This window comes from Jaculus jaculus, chromosome 10 (assembly GCF_020740685.1).
Source record: "Jaculus jaculus isolate mJacJac1 chromosome 10, mJacJac1.mat.Y.cur, whole genome shotgun sequence".
Taxonomy (NCBI): Eukaryota; Metazoa; Chordata; class Mammalia; order Rodentia; family Dipodidae; genus Jaculus; species Jaculus jaculus.
The window spans coordinates 110976898-110991306 of NC_059111.1; the positions used below are offsets into that span (position 1 = coordinate 110976898).

Sequence of the window (14409 nt, forward strand, 5' to 3'; positions counted from 1 at the left end):
TATATTCATGTTAGCTTCACTACCAGCTAATGCTTGTTTCTCTGTCTGGTGCCAGCAGAACGACATTCAATTTCATTGAGTCATTACACTTTTGCTGAGGAGTTCATGTGTCATGTTGACTGAATCAAGGCAGTTTCCCTTGTGTTATTTGCAGAATTGGCTATGATAGGTGTGATGTTCATGTCTGTGTTTATCCCCAGGTTCTGGGCTGAGGTGACAATTGTGATCTTGTTGTAGCCTGCCATATGATGCACACAGAGAAGTATGTTGCCTGGGGTCCTATGGAGCCTGATCCTGAAGATGAAGTCTGTGCGCTGTAGAAGTTCCGGTGGTTGCTGGTCACTGAGTGGGGGGCTTCTGGGGATGAAATGCTATTCTCAACATTCACCAGGAACTGCGTCTGTGCATGGAGGGAGGTGCCTGACCCAAGGCGTCTGTTAGCATCTGCTTCCGTATTCCTAGATGTGTGCCCTCATGCTGTGGTTTAGGATTTGAATCTAGTGTGGGTGAACTTCTCTGGGATGCCAAGGATGAATGCTTTCCAGGCCTGTTCTATGCCCAGGGTGTCTTGCTTCATGAAGCCCATGTGGAGGACACTATTCATTTTCTGTTTTGTGAATGGCATTCTGGTTGGATGGCAACCTCCAGCGCCTAGGGGTGAATAGGCTTTGTTGGTACAGTTGTAAGCATGACAGAGGCCACAGTTGGGGCCTTTCATGTGCCACTTTGTATGAAGGGAGTCCCAACCTCACTCATGTTCTCTTAACAGTCACTGGGGGTGCCCCACACCTGGTCCTAGGGCAGTGAAGTGCATCCCATCCAGCATTTGCCTTGTCTGGTAGCACACATGAGCATGAGTGAGGATTGTACCTGAGAGTCGTACACATAGATGGTCTTGTGCTGACAGCCCACAGCCCATTTACATAAACATCAAAATGGTAATCAAGTTTCCCCTGGTATGTGTGTCTTCACCTACTTAAAGGACATTATGGGGTGGGAGTAGTTACAGCCTGCTGGAAATAAATTCAGTGAATGGCTTAATGACAGTGTCCCCTGGAGGCCAGTGGGAAGTCTGTCTCTCAGACCGGCTGCTTATCTTCTGGGTAAATAACAGTTGAACGGACAAGTGGTTTGATAATGGCACAACTGTGGGCTGTGCCCTGTCACCTTTGCATCCATAAACTGCTAAAGATTCACTTGGAGAAGATAAACACCACAACAAATAGTTGGCGTCCTCACCCACTCTTTTGGCAGCAAATGGGCTTGGGTTACACTGGAATGATCAAGTCAAGCTTCCTGAGTCCAAGCGCCCCTGGGGTTAGAAAGTGAGAAGTTGACGGTTATCATAGACATGATAGGGAGCAAGTTCCCCACGGTCGCCTCTTCCTGTCTCTTGGGTCCCGAGCAAGGGTACTAGTTCCGACATCAGTTTGGAGCTGGGTGAGTATCGCAGCAGGTTCTTATTGCTGGCAGAAGTCACCTGACCAAGTGCAGCTTGTGGGGGAAAAAAGTTTATTTTGGCTTACAGATGCGAGGGGAAGCTCCATGATGGCCGGGGAAAATGATGGCGTAGGCAGAGGGCAGACATCACCTCTTGGCCAACATCAGGGAGACAACAGCAACAGGAGAGTGTGCCAAACACTGGCAAGGGGAAGCTGGCTATAACACCTGTAAGCCCGCCCCCAACAATGCACTGCCTCCAGGAGGTGTTAACTCTAGATCTCCATCAGCTGGGAACCTAGTATTCAGAACACCTAAGTTTATGAGGGACACCTGTATCAAACCACCACATTCCACCCCTGACCCCCATAAACTGATAACCATACATGATGTTAATACAATGCAATCATCCAACTTTAAAGTCCCATAGTTTTTATCGCTCCCAATGATGTTCAAATACCGCCATAGTCCAAAGTCTTTTAACTGAGTCATTATACCAAAAATAAACCAAAAAAAAAAAAAAACCCATAATGGCACAGAATAAAAATTCACACTGCAAAAGATGGTATTGGGCAGAGCAAAGAAATATTCAGCCAATACAGAATTTGAAAACACCAGAGCAAACATCAAACTCTGTGGCTCCAAGTCTAACAACTAACCACTGTCAAATCTCTAAGTACGGTAATTCTAACCAGCAACAAGTCTCTGGACTTCAATTCTGCCCCTCCAGCTAGGCTACTCATAGTCCTGGAAAACTTCATCCAGGTCTGGCAGCTCTCCTTGGTAGCCATCGTGTGGTCCCTGCATCTCCACTGGCTCTCCACTGCAACCCACGGTCCATCCTGATGGCTCCATTGGGTCTTCATGCAGGCAATACTGCTTCATACTGCCCATGGCCATTTCCAAAACACAAGACCATGTTGCAAATTCAATGACCCTCTCTTTCCTGCATTTCTTATACCCCATAATACCAGGTAGGGTGCCAATTTGTTAATCCAGGAGGGAATAAAGCAGACTTTGAAGAACAAGAATTCAACATTCAGGCCTCTTCAAGAGACCACACTCTTTCTGTTGTCCCAATGCAGGTCAGCTGGCCCCATGTCAAAGGTTGTAATCTCTCATATAAGTGCAGCTGAACAGGCAGAAGTTTCAGCCCAAAGATTTCATTTCTGTGCCATGTAAAGTGGCAAGTTAAAAATCTGATCTATTGGCTGCATGGAGACCAACATGCTCTTCAGAAAAAAATATCTATCAGTTATGCCTTCTCTTGTGGAAAAGTTCATGAAATTTGTGGGGTCTGTTAAATTTCATTCTATTAGGGAGGGTACCTTAAAGACTTAAATTTCAAGCCATCAGAAAGAGCTACGGATTGTGTGTGGTGGTGCATGTGTCTCTGATTCTAGTAGTCAGGGACTTTATGTTGCAAAAAAAATCCTAGAATAAGATGAGGCAGTTAATTTTGACACATGGACTAACAAGCAAACAATTTGTTTATGTTCTCTTTGTGCTCTGTTCCAGCAAGCATTTATCATTTACCTTTTCTGGCCACAGATATTATACTCCCCACTCTCTTCAAGCAGGAGGCAGCAGAGGCTCATGAGCCGCATCTCTTCAGTGGTGCCCTGGAGGCAGCTGGCCCTAAGAAGCTGGTGACCAGGCTAGCCTGTGTGTTAACTCTGGTGTGCTGCTGCTGCTGCTGCTGCTAAAGAAACCTGGAATGGAAACATCTTCTGTTTCTAGAAGGATTATGATATTGGCCTTCATGAGACCAAGATAAACTTGTTCACACACTTGTTTTGAGAACATGACTGTTCCTAGTACAGTGAACACACAGGGAACACTGTATTTTTCTTGTTTGTTCTTGGTTTCTTTTAGTTCAAAATACTTTAGAAGACCTTTCTTCTCCCAAGACAGGTAGAAATAATTCCCCTTGAGGAAACTGAGGCACAGAGAGATTTGATAGAGGCTTAATGCAGGTAGAGCTGACCCAGGTTTGGGATTCTGAGACCAGTACCTGGATCTCACTCCATCTTCAAGGTTTGTTCCAGGAGACCCGCTATCAAATTGCTGCTCACATGCAAGAGGAAACTAGCAAACCTCTCTCACCCTCAGCCTTTTGGACAGCATTTTCTTTTGCTCCCTGCTTTAAGTTTGGACGTGATGTCTTATTTCTTTGGGAGGGAAAATGGGGGTCCTTGGGACAAGATGATGTTTCTGAGCTGCAAAAGTCAGATTTGATGTGCGACCCCAGCCTGCATTATAGGCTCCGTCTCTGTCAACGTATCCTTGTGTAGGGAGCCATTGCTGAGCCGTTCGGTGTTCCCAGAAGTGGCTGTAGCAGCAGAAGAAGCAATCCCCAGGGTTTGCACCACGTCTTGGTGTCAGAGGAGAGCAGCGAGGCACCTCCTGTGGCATCTTCCTTTGTCTTATGTATCTCGGTCATCTTCCCCATGCTGTGCTCCTTTTACATCTCAGACTCTTATTTTATTTTGGGGGCAGGGCGTAACTCTAGCCAGCTCAATGGGTGCTCACTATGTAGTCTCAAGCTCATAGGCATCTTGCCACCCCAGTCTTCTGAGTGCTGGAACTATAGACATCTCGAAAAAACTGTATGTGTGTGTGATTTGCAGGTGTGTGTGTATATGTGTTTATATACGTGTGGGCATGTGTGTGCAGGTGCACGTGCATGTGTATTCTTATGTGTATGAAAGCCAGAGGTTGACATCAGCTATCTGGATTGTTCTCTGCTCTATTTCCTGAGACCGAGTGTCCAAGTTGAACCCAGAGCTTGCCGATATGACTAGTCTAGCTAATCAACTTGCCCTGGAGACCCCTTGTCTTCACCTCCTGGGCGCTGGGATTACAGAAGGGCTACCGTATCCACTTTTCATTTATGTGCGTGCCAGAGATTTGACCTCTGCTCCTCACGATAGTGCAGCTAGCACTTTATTCATGGAGCCATCTCCTCAGCCCGTCCCAGTCTCTGTATTGGTAAAAATGCTTCAGCAGCCTATTGTGTTGCAGGTAAGAGGTCATTCCTGGGTGGGCAGGTACAACTTCCAGGGCAAGTTCCCCTCAGCCCATTCCTTCACTCCACAGGGCCTTTGGCCTTTTATTCTGCTGGAGATTGGGACACCTCAGTCCTGGGAACAGCCAAAGCCACCCTGTGGGCTGAAGTTGTCTTTAAGGGACCCATCATGCTCAATTGGGCTTGTCCAGGCTTCCAGCAGCCCTAGAAACTGTCTACTCATGGTGTTGCCTCGCTCTGACTCCTGGCTCAATGGATTGCGACGAAGACTTCTCACCTGGGTAAGAAGCCGACGGACAGAAGCTCCTGAAGCTGCTTGACTCTTCAGGCAGTCCTTGGAAAATCGTGTCCTCAGAGTCAGGGCCACCTCAAGGGGGCCTGAGCCACCTCAGCACCTCCTTTGCATGTGTGCAAAGGTGTTTGGGGGGCTAGCTGATGCCCTTGGTACTTGGGATGCAGCAGAGCCTGCCCCTTATGCCATCTAGTGTTCACCATGGGTACTGCAGCCTCCATATAGTGGATGCTGGTCCCTCAATCCTTCTACCCAAGCTCCTGGAGGGGGAATGAATAGGGTTAGGGTTAGAGAAATAAGGCCTTTTTTTTTTTTTAAAAGAGATAGCTGGAGTAGTGAGGTCAGCATGACCCTTGGCTTAGAAATCTCAGAAGATCCAGAAATGGTTGACTTAGGGGTTCCCGATAGAGTCTTGGGAAGGGAAGTATCTCATTGAAAGTGGACCACCTGGATGGAGACCAAGCATTTGCTTGTTGGGGCAAAGTTGGCTTTCCCTAGCTTATCCTGAGTTGGAAACAGGGATGTTTTGGAAGCTGTCTGTCATTAGCAAACTCCTGGTGTCCTGGTTGGTGACTACACAAGATTGGGTCATGTCCTGCCCACTGTCCTTTGGCAACACTGTGAATGGTCAAGGCCTCCGGTCTCAAAGGTCCAGTCTGGTGGAGGAATAGCAGGCACCCTGCTGGGCTCACCATTATTTGTTTCTTACCTGCTGTCCCCTCTTCCTGATCTGGGAACGTAATACTTTCTTTCCTCGGTTCCCCGTAGCGAAGCCTCCTCCTCTTCTTGTGCTTAGGGTACGTAAGGATGGCATGAGAGCTGTCCAGGTCTGAGCAAGGAGTCTGGGGTGCTGGCTCCCCACAGAGAGACCTGGGAGACACTACTAGATTAGTCACATCATTTGGAAGAATCACCAAGTCATGAGAAATTGGTTTAAGACCAGGAAACTTAGTCTGATGAAAATTATGTCTGAAGAATTTCTGATGAAAGGTGCTAAGTCTCCTTAGCAGGAAACCCAGCCAAGGTCAAAGTCACACTGGGCACCTGGTGGGGCCTTTCCTGTTGTCTGAGGGAAGTGCTTTCACCCCTACTTTATGCTCCAAATGTCATCTTTCACACTGGGAGCCATTTCTGCATCATTTATGGGGTCCTGAAGTCAGGGGTGGTTTTGCCTGGCAGCTCTTGGTGAAGCAATCTTTACACCCAGGGGAACTCAAGCTGTTCTTGTTATGCTCTTAATTAGAGAGTGTGTTAAGTACACTTGACCTTTAAAAATTTATAACCAAGGTGCTTAAGTTTCTTGGGTGTTTTCAGGATTTTCAAAACTCAGGTTTTGGGCTTCAAAAAAAGCCTCTGTGTGTTTGGGGGGGGGTGACACACACCATGCTGCAGTCACGGTGTCAACCATTTTCAGTCTCTCTAGTCTTGCCCCTTTGTCCCTCTGGCCTTTCCAGCCAAAATCTGTGAGATGACAAGATGTCCCCAGGGGTGAAGAGCTCCTGTAAAGACCTCCTCCCCTTCCTCGTAACGTCCAGACACTCTCTGTCTGAACACGTGCTCCGCAGCTGACTGTGTCGGCTCTGCTGAGCTGGGGTGGGGAGAACCACACTGAGAAGAGAGGGTTGGACACTCAAAAGTCAGAACCAGATCCACCTCTCCTGTACCAAGGCTTTTGTTATAACTTTCCCCTCACTGGGTCAGAGTTATTCACCAAATCCCACTCACAGAGGGGGCATGGGAGTCACACAGGAGACTATGGATGAGGACAGATACAGGGCAAGATCATCTCATTTGCAGGGGACACTGGGAATCTCAGCCTGCATCCTTGTGTTTTCTGAAGGTCATAGATAGACGTACACATGTGTTTTGTGGCATCAGCATGTGATCAGATCCTTGAAGACTGATTCTCACTGCCTGAAGAGCTGAGTTGCTCTGAATGCCTTTGTCAGTCAGTGCTGGTCATGGGCAGTGCAGGGCTGGGATCTGGGAAGTGTAGAATTCTGAGTGTGGTTCCGGGCAGGTTGCTTGGTATGGCTGTAAGAACGATGGGATTTGAAGTGGGCTTTGGGAAGGCCACAGTTTAGTGCTGGGCACTGGGCAGGGTGTTTTCATATGTGGGACTTCTGGGTGCTCAGATCATCCAGGAGAAATCTTCATCTTTAACAGGGTGGCTAACTGAGGCAGTTGGTGGCCCTTTGCCGTGTTGGGGACCATGTTGGTTGCCAGGTCTAGCTAGAATGGTCCTTTTTCTAGACAGTGCTGAGCTTCCTGATGAATTCCTACTGCCTACCTCATGTGAGTTGATATGTAGACAGAAAATTCAATTTTCTCCTGTTTATTCAGCCATGAATCCCAAAATGGGCCTTTATCTTTCAAAGCATCAATATTTCCCCCATAGGCTTCCATGTCCACTCTATGAGGGGCTGCTTTGGTTTGGCTGCCATCTCTTGGTAATGGGCCACCACCATATGGCACTGTTCACCCAGCTTCCTTCTTCGGGTATTCCTTGCCTGCTGCCTTACCATCACACTGGCATCACGAGTCCCACAGGCGCAGCCGCATTAGCTCCATACATGCCTCATGGTGGCTCTCATCCAGATAAATCAATTCCAGGAAGCACTTCATAGGGGCAAATATGGTTCTGTTTTGTTTGTAAACTCTGGCTGGGGATCCTCAGAGCTGCCCTGTCCATGATTCTCACCTGCCTGGTGCATAACTTTCTGCTCTTCCCTCATTCTCTAGAGCTTGGGCCTGGCCCTGACCTGTGAGCACTGGGCTGCCTATTGATGTGCAGAGCCTCTACTTCTGACCAAGCTCTGTGGGTGTCACACAGAGCAAGCCATAAAGGGTCCTATTGCTTGGCTTTGATCCATGCTCAGTCCCAGGATGGACACTTTGTCCCTCATCTCCCAAGGGAAACTTGGGTTATAGGAAAGCAGCAGTGTCCACAATAAGGGTCACAGTGGGACAAGGCCCAAGCCTCCTTCTCATAGGGTCAGTGTGATGCTTCTAGTCATAAAATGAGCTTTACTTATCCTGGTATATTGATTTTGAGTCTTAAGAGACTGAGAGCCCTGTTGTGGACAAGGATCCCTTTTTAGAGTATAACCTGTCATCCCAAAGGAGGGAAACCAGTTTAGGATTGCTGCTGGGAGTTACTTTCTTTTGGCTTCTGTTTGGTGGAAAGGCTGGGCCAGGAGGCAGAATTTCCTCAGAGTCTGGAGGGGCTTGCTGGGATTCCTTGGAGAGAGGGTGGTAAGAGGGAGGCAAGGCAGCTTTGTTAGGCAGTTAGGATGACTGGGCCCTGAAAGTATCCTTGCAGTCTCTACTTTGCTAGACATCAAAGTATGATCTGGGTTCTTACCTCTTTCCTAGATCTGCTTTTCCACAAATAACCTGTGCTTCTCCTGGGAGGAAGGTCTTCTTTCCTAGGATTTAATCCTAACATTGTGGTTGGTCAAGTTCGGCCCCCAGAACTTGGTGTCATAGCTAGCCTTTTCTTGAGACAGCCCCTAGTGCAGACCGCTCAGCTGTCTCTCTGGCTCACCAGAGGCAGAAGGTAGGGTCCACCACCATAAGGTTATAAATATGTTTACCAGGGGAGGGCAACCTATCTTGGTTGATGAGTTCCAGGTTCTGGTGAGATTCCCCTCATCTCGGCCTGGCTGGGAGAACTCCCTGACACTTCCTTCCCACGTGGGCTCTTTACCCTCTCCTGCCCTCCATATGGCAGGAGCTCTTTGTTCTTTCTTTCCTTTCCTCTCTCTCTTTTTATGTTTCCTCCTGCCTCACCACATGGGCTTTCAGGCCACATGGGTATATTCATTTTCCTTCCCCTGGTTCTGCTCTTCCCTCAATAAATATAATTTAATAAGTATCCTTCTTGGTTTGATTTGCCCAATTATTTGGTTAACTGCAAATGCAAACCCAGGGTTTGGGGTTAAGAACTTTCCTGAGCCCCTAACACTCCATTTCAGTTGAACCTGTAGTCTTTTTTTTTTTTTTTTTCCTCCTGGAGCCTCAGGACTCCCTTGTCTTCAACTGGAAGCTGATGTCTCCAGCACAGACAGTGTGTAGCCCAAGCTGGCTTTGACCTCGGGGTCCTCCTTCTTAGCCTCCTGAGTGCTGGGCATCACCATGCCTGGCTTAGAAATGCTATCAAGCTGTGGAATTTGGGCTTTGGGGATGAGAATTGTTCCTACAGTTTTCACTTGAGCATTGAGTCCAATAGCTGCATTCAGAAACAACAGCCAGACAGTGGCTGGAGTGATTCTGCCTTGTACCACTCAGAAGTGGTAAGCTGGTGGACACAGGGTTTGTTTTATGCTGTTAGGTGGAGTTCTTATGTGGGGAGAGCTTTGGCACCTGACTGGAAGTCTGGGATCTGACCCATGCAAATACGACAGGAAGTGTCATCTTGAATGCTTTAGGAACTGCCCTCCATACTCCCTGCATAAAATCTCTTGGACTTGTTCAGATATGACAATGTGAACATGAAATGCCAGTCCTGAGGTTGCGTTTGGGAAACTTGTATCATGGAGCAGAAGCCAGAGAACATGTCAGGAAGGCAGGGGCAAGAAGGCGTGGGGAGACTGGCTGGCCCTCGTGGGCCTTGAGTGCTTGGTGATTCCTTACCTTGCACAGCAGAGCTGGCGGGCCCCTGGGGACTCTTCAAAGCTCAGCACCAGACACTCAGGATGTGCTGCAACGAGCAGCTGTGAGGCCCCTTGTGTTCTCTGGATGCCCCATTCTCTCTGATGTGGGTGCTTGTCAACTCAGGGCAGTGGCCTCCGGGCTCTAGGCTGCCATTATCTCATTGAACCATGCAAGTCTTGAGGAAGGATGTTCACCATCCAGCTAGAATGTGCACAGGGGTCACTGTTGTCTGACAGTCCAACCTTCTGTGAGGTATTAATTGGTCTTCACATGTTGGCAAGGGAGGGGTGCGCAGAGCCAAGAGAGATTCTAGAGACGCTGAGTAGGAACCACTTCTTATGAGGAGTTACTGTAGGCAACGTGCAGTGGTTTTGAATGTCAATGGCCCCATAGATTCAACTCAAATGTTTTTTATTAAGATTAAGCTTCCTACTTGGTCTTCAGTGGGTAGAGCCCACTGAATAGATCTTAAGTCCAGCCCTATGGTGTGTAGAGAGCCCGTTGGAACTCTGCCTGTTAGTGTTTGCTGGTGTTGATTTTTCTCTCTTGTTCCACCATGATGGAGCTACCATGAACTATGTAAGCCTGAAATAAATGCTTTCCTCCCATAAGGTGTTTGTCCCAGCAGTGAAGAGGTCACTGTAGCACAAGGAGTGAGAGCCTTCTCTCCTCGGCAAGCAAGGTCCTCACCCCTCAAAGCCTCATGAGCAGGAAGAATGACTGCCTGGTGCAGCAGAGACTACCCATCCTCATATCACCAAATAGCAGCAGCATTCAACTAGGGTGATGCGACACTTATAGTATGAGCAGGGACTTGCTGTCAGACACACTGCAGACTACTGCCTTTGATGCCCTGTGCCTCAGGATTACTTTGGTGAGAGGGGCAGTGTGTGTACACAACTCTGAACCAATTTTCTTGTAAGTGGTTTTCTTCTTTGTAAAAGGCATCATCAAATAGAAAATAAGTACAGATTTATTATTTATAAAGAAGATTCTTTTTTTAATACAGTTTGAAAATAGTGATGTATCTGTTATGTTCCATGCTGCGACTCTGACTTCATGGTTATATCTCAGCAAGTGTCCTTTGGAGCTTGACCTAATGCATGATATCGACATCAGCTTACTGTTCTTCCCATTCCTCATCTCACCATTGCCCTCCATACAACTTCAACTCTTGTATATGCAGAGAACATTAGCACAACTGAGGTAAGAGGCCTCGTAATCCAGAATTTACCCCAGGAATGCTCCCGTAGCCTCATCCCAGGGAGTTACGGTGAGCGGCAATGGCATCGTTGACTAAGTTATGAGATGGATCTTGGTGCCTCCCTGGAGGTAAGCAAGGAAAAGTGCCTGCGGACTCTTGAAGTAGTCCTCATCAGCAGACGAGAACCATCTTCATTTTCTCCAGTGCTGCATGTCATCTCTGATGTGGAGGCTGCTCATGTAATATTTATGAGCACGTCCTCATTCAATGCCACTGACATTCACCGACAGGTCTCAAGGCATAGGCGACCTGAATTCTCAGGAGACGAACCTCAACTTTTCCATTTCTAATCTGGAGGTTCAGATGGCTGGGTTTCAGTTCGGAGCCTGGATGGGAGCCCAAGGAAGTGACTTCTGCCTTGATGGCTTGGGCTCTCCTGTCCAGCAGGGACCGTTTTGTAGCCTGGGACATTTGAGGGAAGGGTCTCTCCTGCAAGGCAGCATTCCAATTTTCCCAGTACTGAGTGCATGGCTTCTCTTTAATGGCACCATTTCTTTGATAACTATAGCCATTTTGTTCACACTTGCTTTGGCCAGAATTTTAAATATGTTCCTTTTCTAGTCAAACTTTTCCCCAATTGCTGCTCTGCTTTGGTTCCCATTTCCGCCGTAAACCTGGCTTCAAACACATAGCGATAACCGTGATGTAGCACATTCTGTACTCTCTTGCAATTTCCTCCGCCTAACAAACTAGTCCATGACTTTTAAATTCAACCTCATTCAAAATTTCAGGACACAGGTAATATGTAGTCAGATTCTTTGCCAGAATATCCCATGATGGTCTCTAGTGCAGTTTCTGTTTGAGTACTTGTTCTTGTCTGAAACCTTGTGAGCATGGTCTTTCCTATCTGCATTTGACATCCTGGGCTTTCTAAGCTGTAATTATAATATTCTAGAACTTCTTTTCTATGCTGCAGCTCCCAACTCACACTGATTTAAGTCTTCAGGATGCAGACTGGGTGTTAGGTTTAAGTTCACCACAGGCCTGGTGCGTGGATGCTCTCTGTGGTGGTTTGAATGTAAAACGTCATCCATAGCCTCATGCGTTTGCGTACTCAATCCCCACTTGGTAGTGCTGTAGGGGAAGGTTGTGGGTCTGTGGGAGTCGTGTCCTTGGTGGAGGAAGTGTGTCCGTGGGAGCAGGCCTTGGTGCACTAACGCCCAGCCCTGCTTGTTACAGTGTGTTTGCCCTTGCTGCTTCTTTCCTACTGATGTGAACATGTGATGCCCAGCTCTCTGCTCTTGCCAAGATTTCTCCACTATGATGAAATGCCCCCTGATAACTGTAAGCTGAAGCCCTTTCCTTCCATGAACCGCTTCTGGTCTCAGCAGTGAGAAAGTTACTGCTACACTCTCTGTGTCCTGAAATGTCATCACGTGCACACTGCGCTCGTAGGGCTGAGGCTGGCCATTTAGTAGATATTCACGAATGCGCATCCCAGTGAGAGATTTTCCACAGAACGTCCAGGCGTGGTCCTTGCTGAGGTGCACTCTGGTGAGCAGGGAACGGCCCAGAGAAAGGACTGTCCCAGGCTTGAATTCTGTCTCCTCTGTCTCTAGGTAGCTCATGCCTCACAAACTCAGGATTTCCCTGCAGAACGTGTGGATAGAGCATGTCTCTTCTCTTTGACGCTGGTGCGAGGGGTTTCCCCGCTCTCTCCTCTCTGGGCTCGCCTGCCAGTGGTCTGGGCTCTGAAGTGAAAGAGGTCCTAGCCCCTCCCCTTCATTATGCTTCATTTGCATTTTTGGATGCACCATTATCCACCTCCATAGGACACTTCTGCCAAAATTTTCTTTTTTAGCATATATTGCTGGCTAGCAAATAAGTAGATTTTTCCTTCCCCTGATCCCTCTTCATTTTTGAAATAAGTTTTGTGAAGAGTACAACCCAAAAAACTAGAAGGGGTTATGAGAGGGGGGGAGGAAGAGAGAGGAAGAAAGAGGGAGAAAACGGAGTGCTTAGGGGAGGCTATAATGGATATATAAGTATAGGAGCAGAATACAGGGGGTTAAATGGTCTAAGTGGGATTGGGGGAGGGGATGGAGGAGAGAAGGGTGTGGGAGGAGGGTTAATCACAATTTAAGATGTTATGAATAAGTCATATAGAAACCTACTTCTTTGCTATCTAGCAATATATATGTTAAAAAGAGAGTTTAGGCAAAAGGAACCTGTGGAGGTGGATGATATTATGCCCAGAAGCCACAGATTATTATTAGAAAAATTTCAGTGTCCAAGGTGGGATGCCATCAAGCAAGCTGTTAGTCAGGGAGGTCCCTGATGCCCCCCAGTATTACAGGCTATTGCTCAGACTCTTGATTGTCCATCAGAACTAGATGGTAAGACCCTATTGCTGAAGGCTCCACATGCCTGGGCTGCAGGTCACTGAGAAATCAAGCTGGAGCTGAGCTGGAAGCCTCCTTCTTGTTGACTAGCTGTCAGAGTGCTGGAAAGAGATATGCAGCCTGTTGTGGGAGAAAAATTATGCATGGTCTTAACCAGCAGTGGATCCTACAAACTTTATGGATGGAAGATTTGGAAGGGGGAAATGGAGGTCACGGGAGAGGATTATGATCATGGTAGATTTTCTATATTTATGGAAGCTGTCAATAAAATGTTTAAAAGAGTAAAGCCCATAGATCTTAAGTATTTAATTCTAGAAGTCTTGGCATATGCAAGTGCCATATGACCCTGTGTTGAAATATAGGACAATAACATCATATAGAACCTTTTGACAATATGCTTGGATTTGCCAATTCTTTTTTCCAAACATTTTATTGACAACCTCAATACATATACACAATATACCATGATCATAATCCTTCCCACAACCCCCCTTTGTCCCCTTTACACTGAATCTCTTCTTTTCAAGTATTCTATTTTGGCATCATTACTTTAGTTTTGCCAGCTATAAAACTTTAGGTCTAGATTTCTACAGTGTGTATTCTATCTCTGTCCTCTGTCCTTAGCATTAGATCTGAGAGAATCACATTTGCTGATGGCTGTGTCTGCAGTGTCCTTATTTGCAATTAGTATTCTAATTAGTATTCTATAGCATAGCTAATACCACATTTAAAACCCATCTTCTTCTTCTTTTTTTTTTTAATTTTTATTAACATTTTCCATGATTATAAAATATATCCCGTGGTAATTCCCTCCCTCCCCACCCCCACACTTTCCCGTTTGAAATTCCATTCTCCATCATATTACCTCCCCATTACAATCATTGTAATTACATATATACAATATCAACCTATTAAGTATCCTCCTCCCTTCCTTTCTCCACCCTATATGTCTCCTTTTCAACTTACTGGCCTCTGCTACTAAGTATTTTCATTCTCACGCAGAAGCCCAGTCATCTGTAGCTAGGATCCACATATGAGAGAGAACATGTGGCGCTTGGCTTTCTGGGCCTGGGTTACCTGACTTAGTATAATACTTTCCAGGTCCATCCATTTTTCTGCAAATTTCATAACTTCATTTTTCTTTACCGCTGAGTAGAACTCCATTGTATAAATGTACCACATCTTCATTATCCACTCATCTGTTGAGGGACATCTAGGCTGGTTCCATTTCCCAGCTATTATAAATTGAGCAGCAATAAACATGGTTGAGCATGTACTTCTAAGGAAATGAGATGAGTCCTTTGGATATATGCCTAGGAGCGCTATAGCTGGGTCATATGGTAGATCAATCTCTAGCTGTTTTAGGAACCTCCACACTGTTTTCCAC

At 46.7% G+C, this 14409-nt stretch overlaps 1 protein-coding gene across 1 annotated transcript in view; it reads left to right on the forward strand.

The window, feature by feature from the left end:
• The window catches only part of Ptprn2 (protein tyrosine phosphatase receptor type N2), a gene marked incomplete at its 5' end in the record, with an annotated part of 831187 nt that overhangs the window by 204226 nt on the left and 612552 nt on the right, over positions 1-14409 (forward strand). The gene's annotated exons all lie outside the window — the stretch shown is intronic.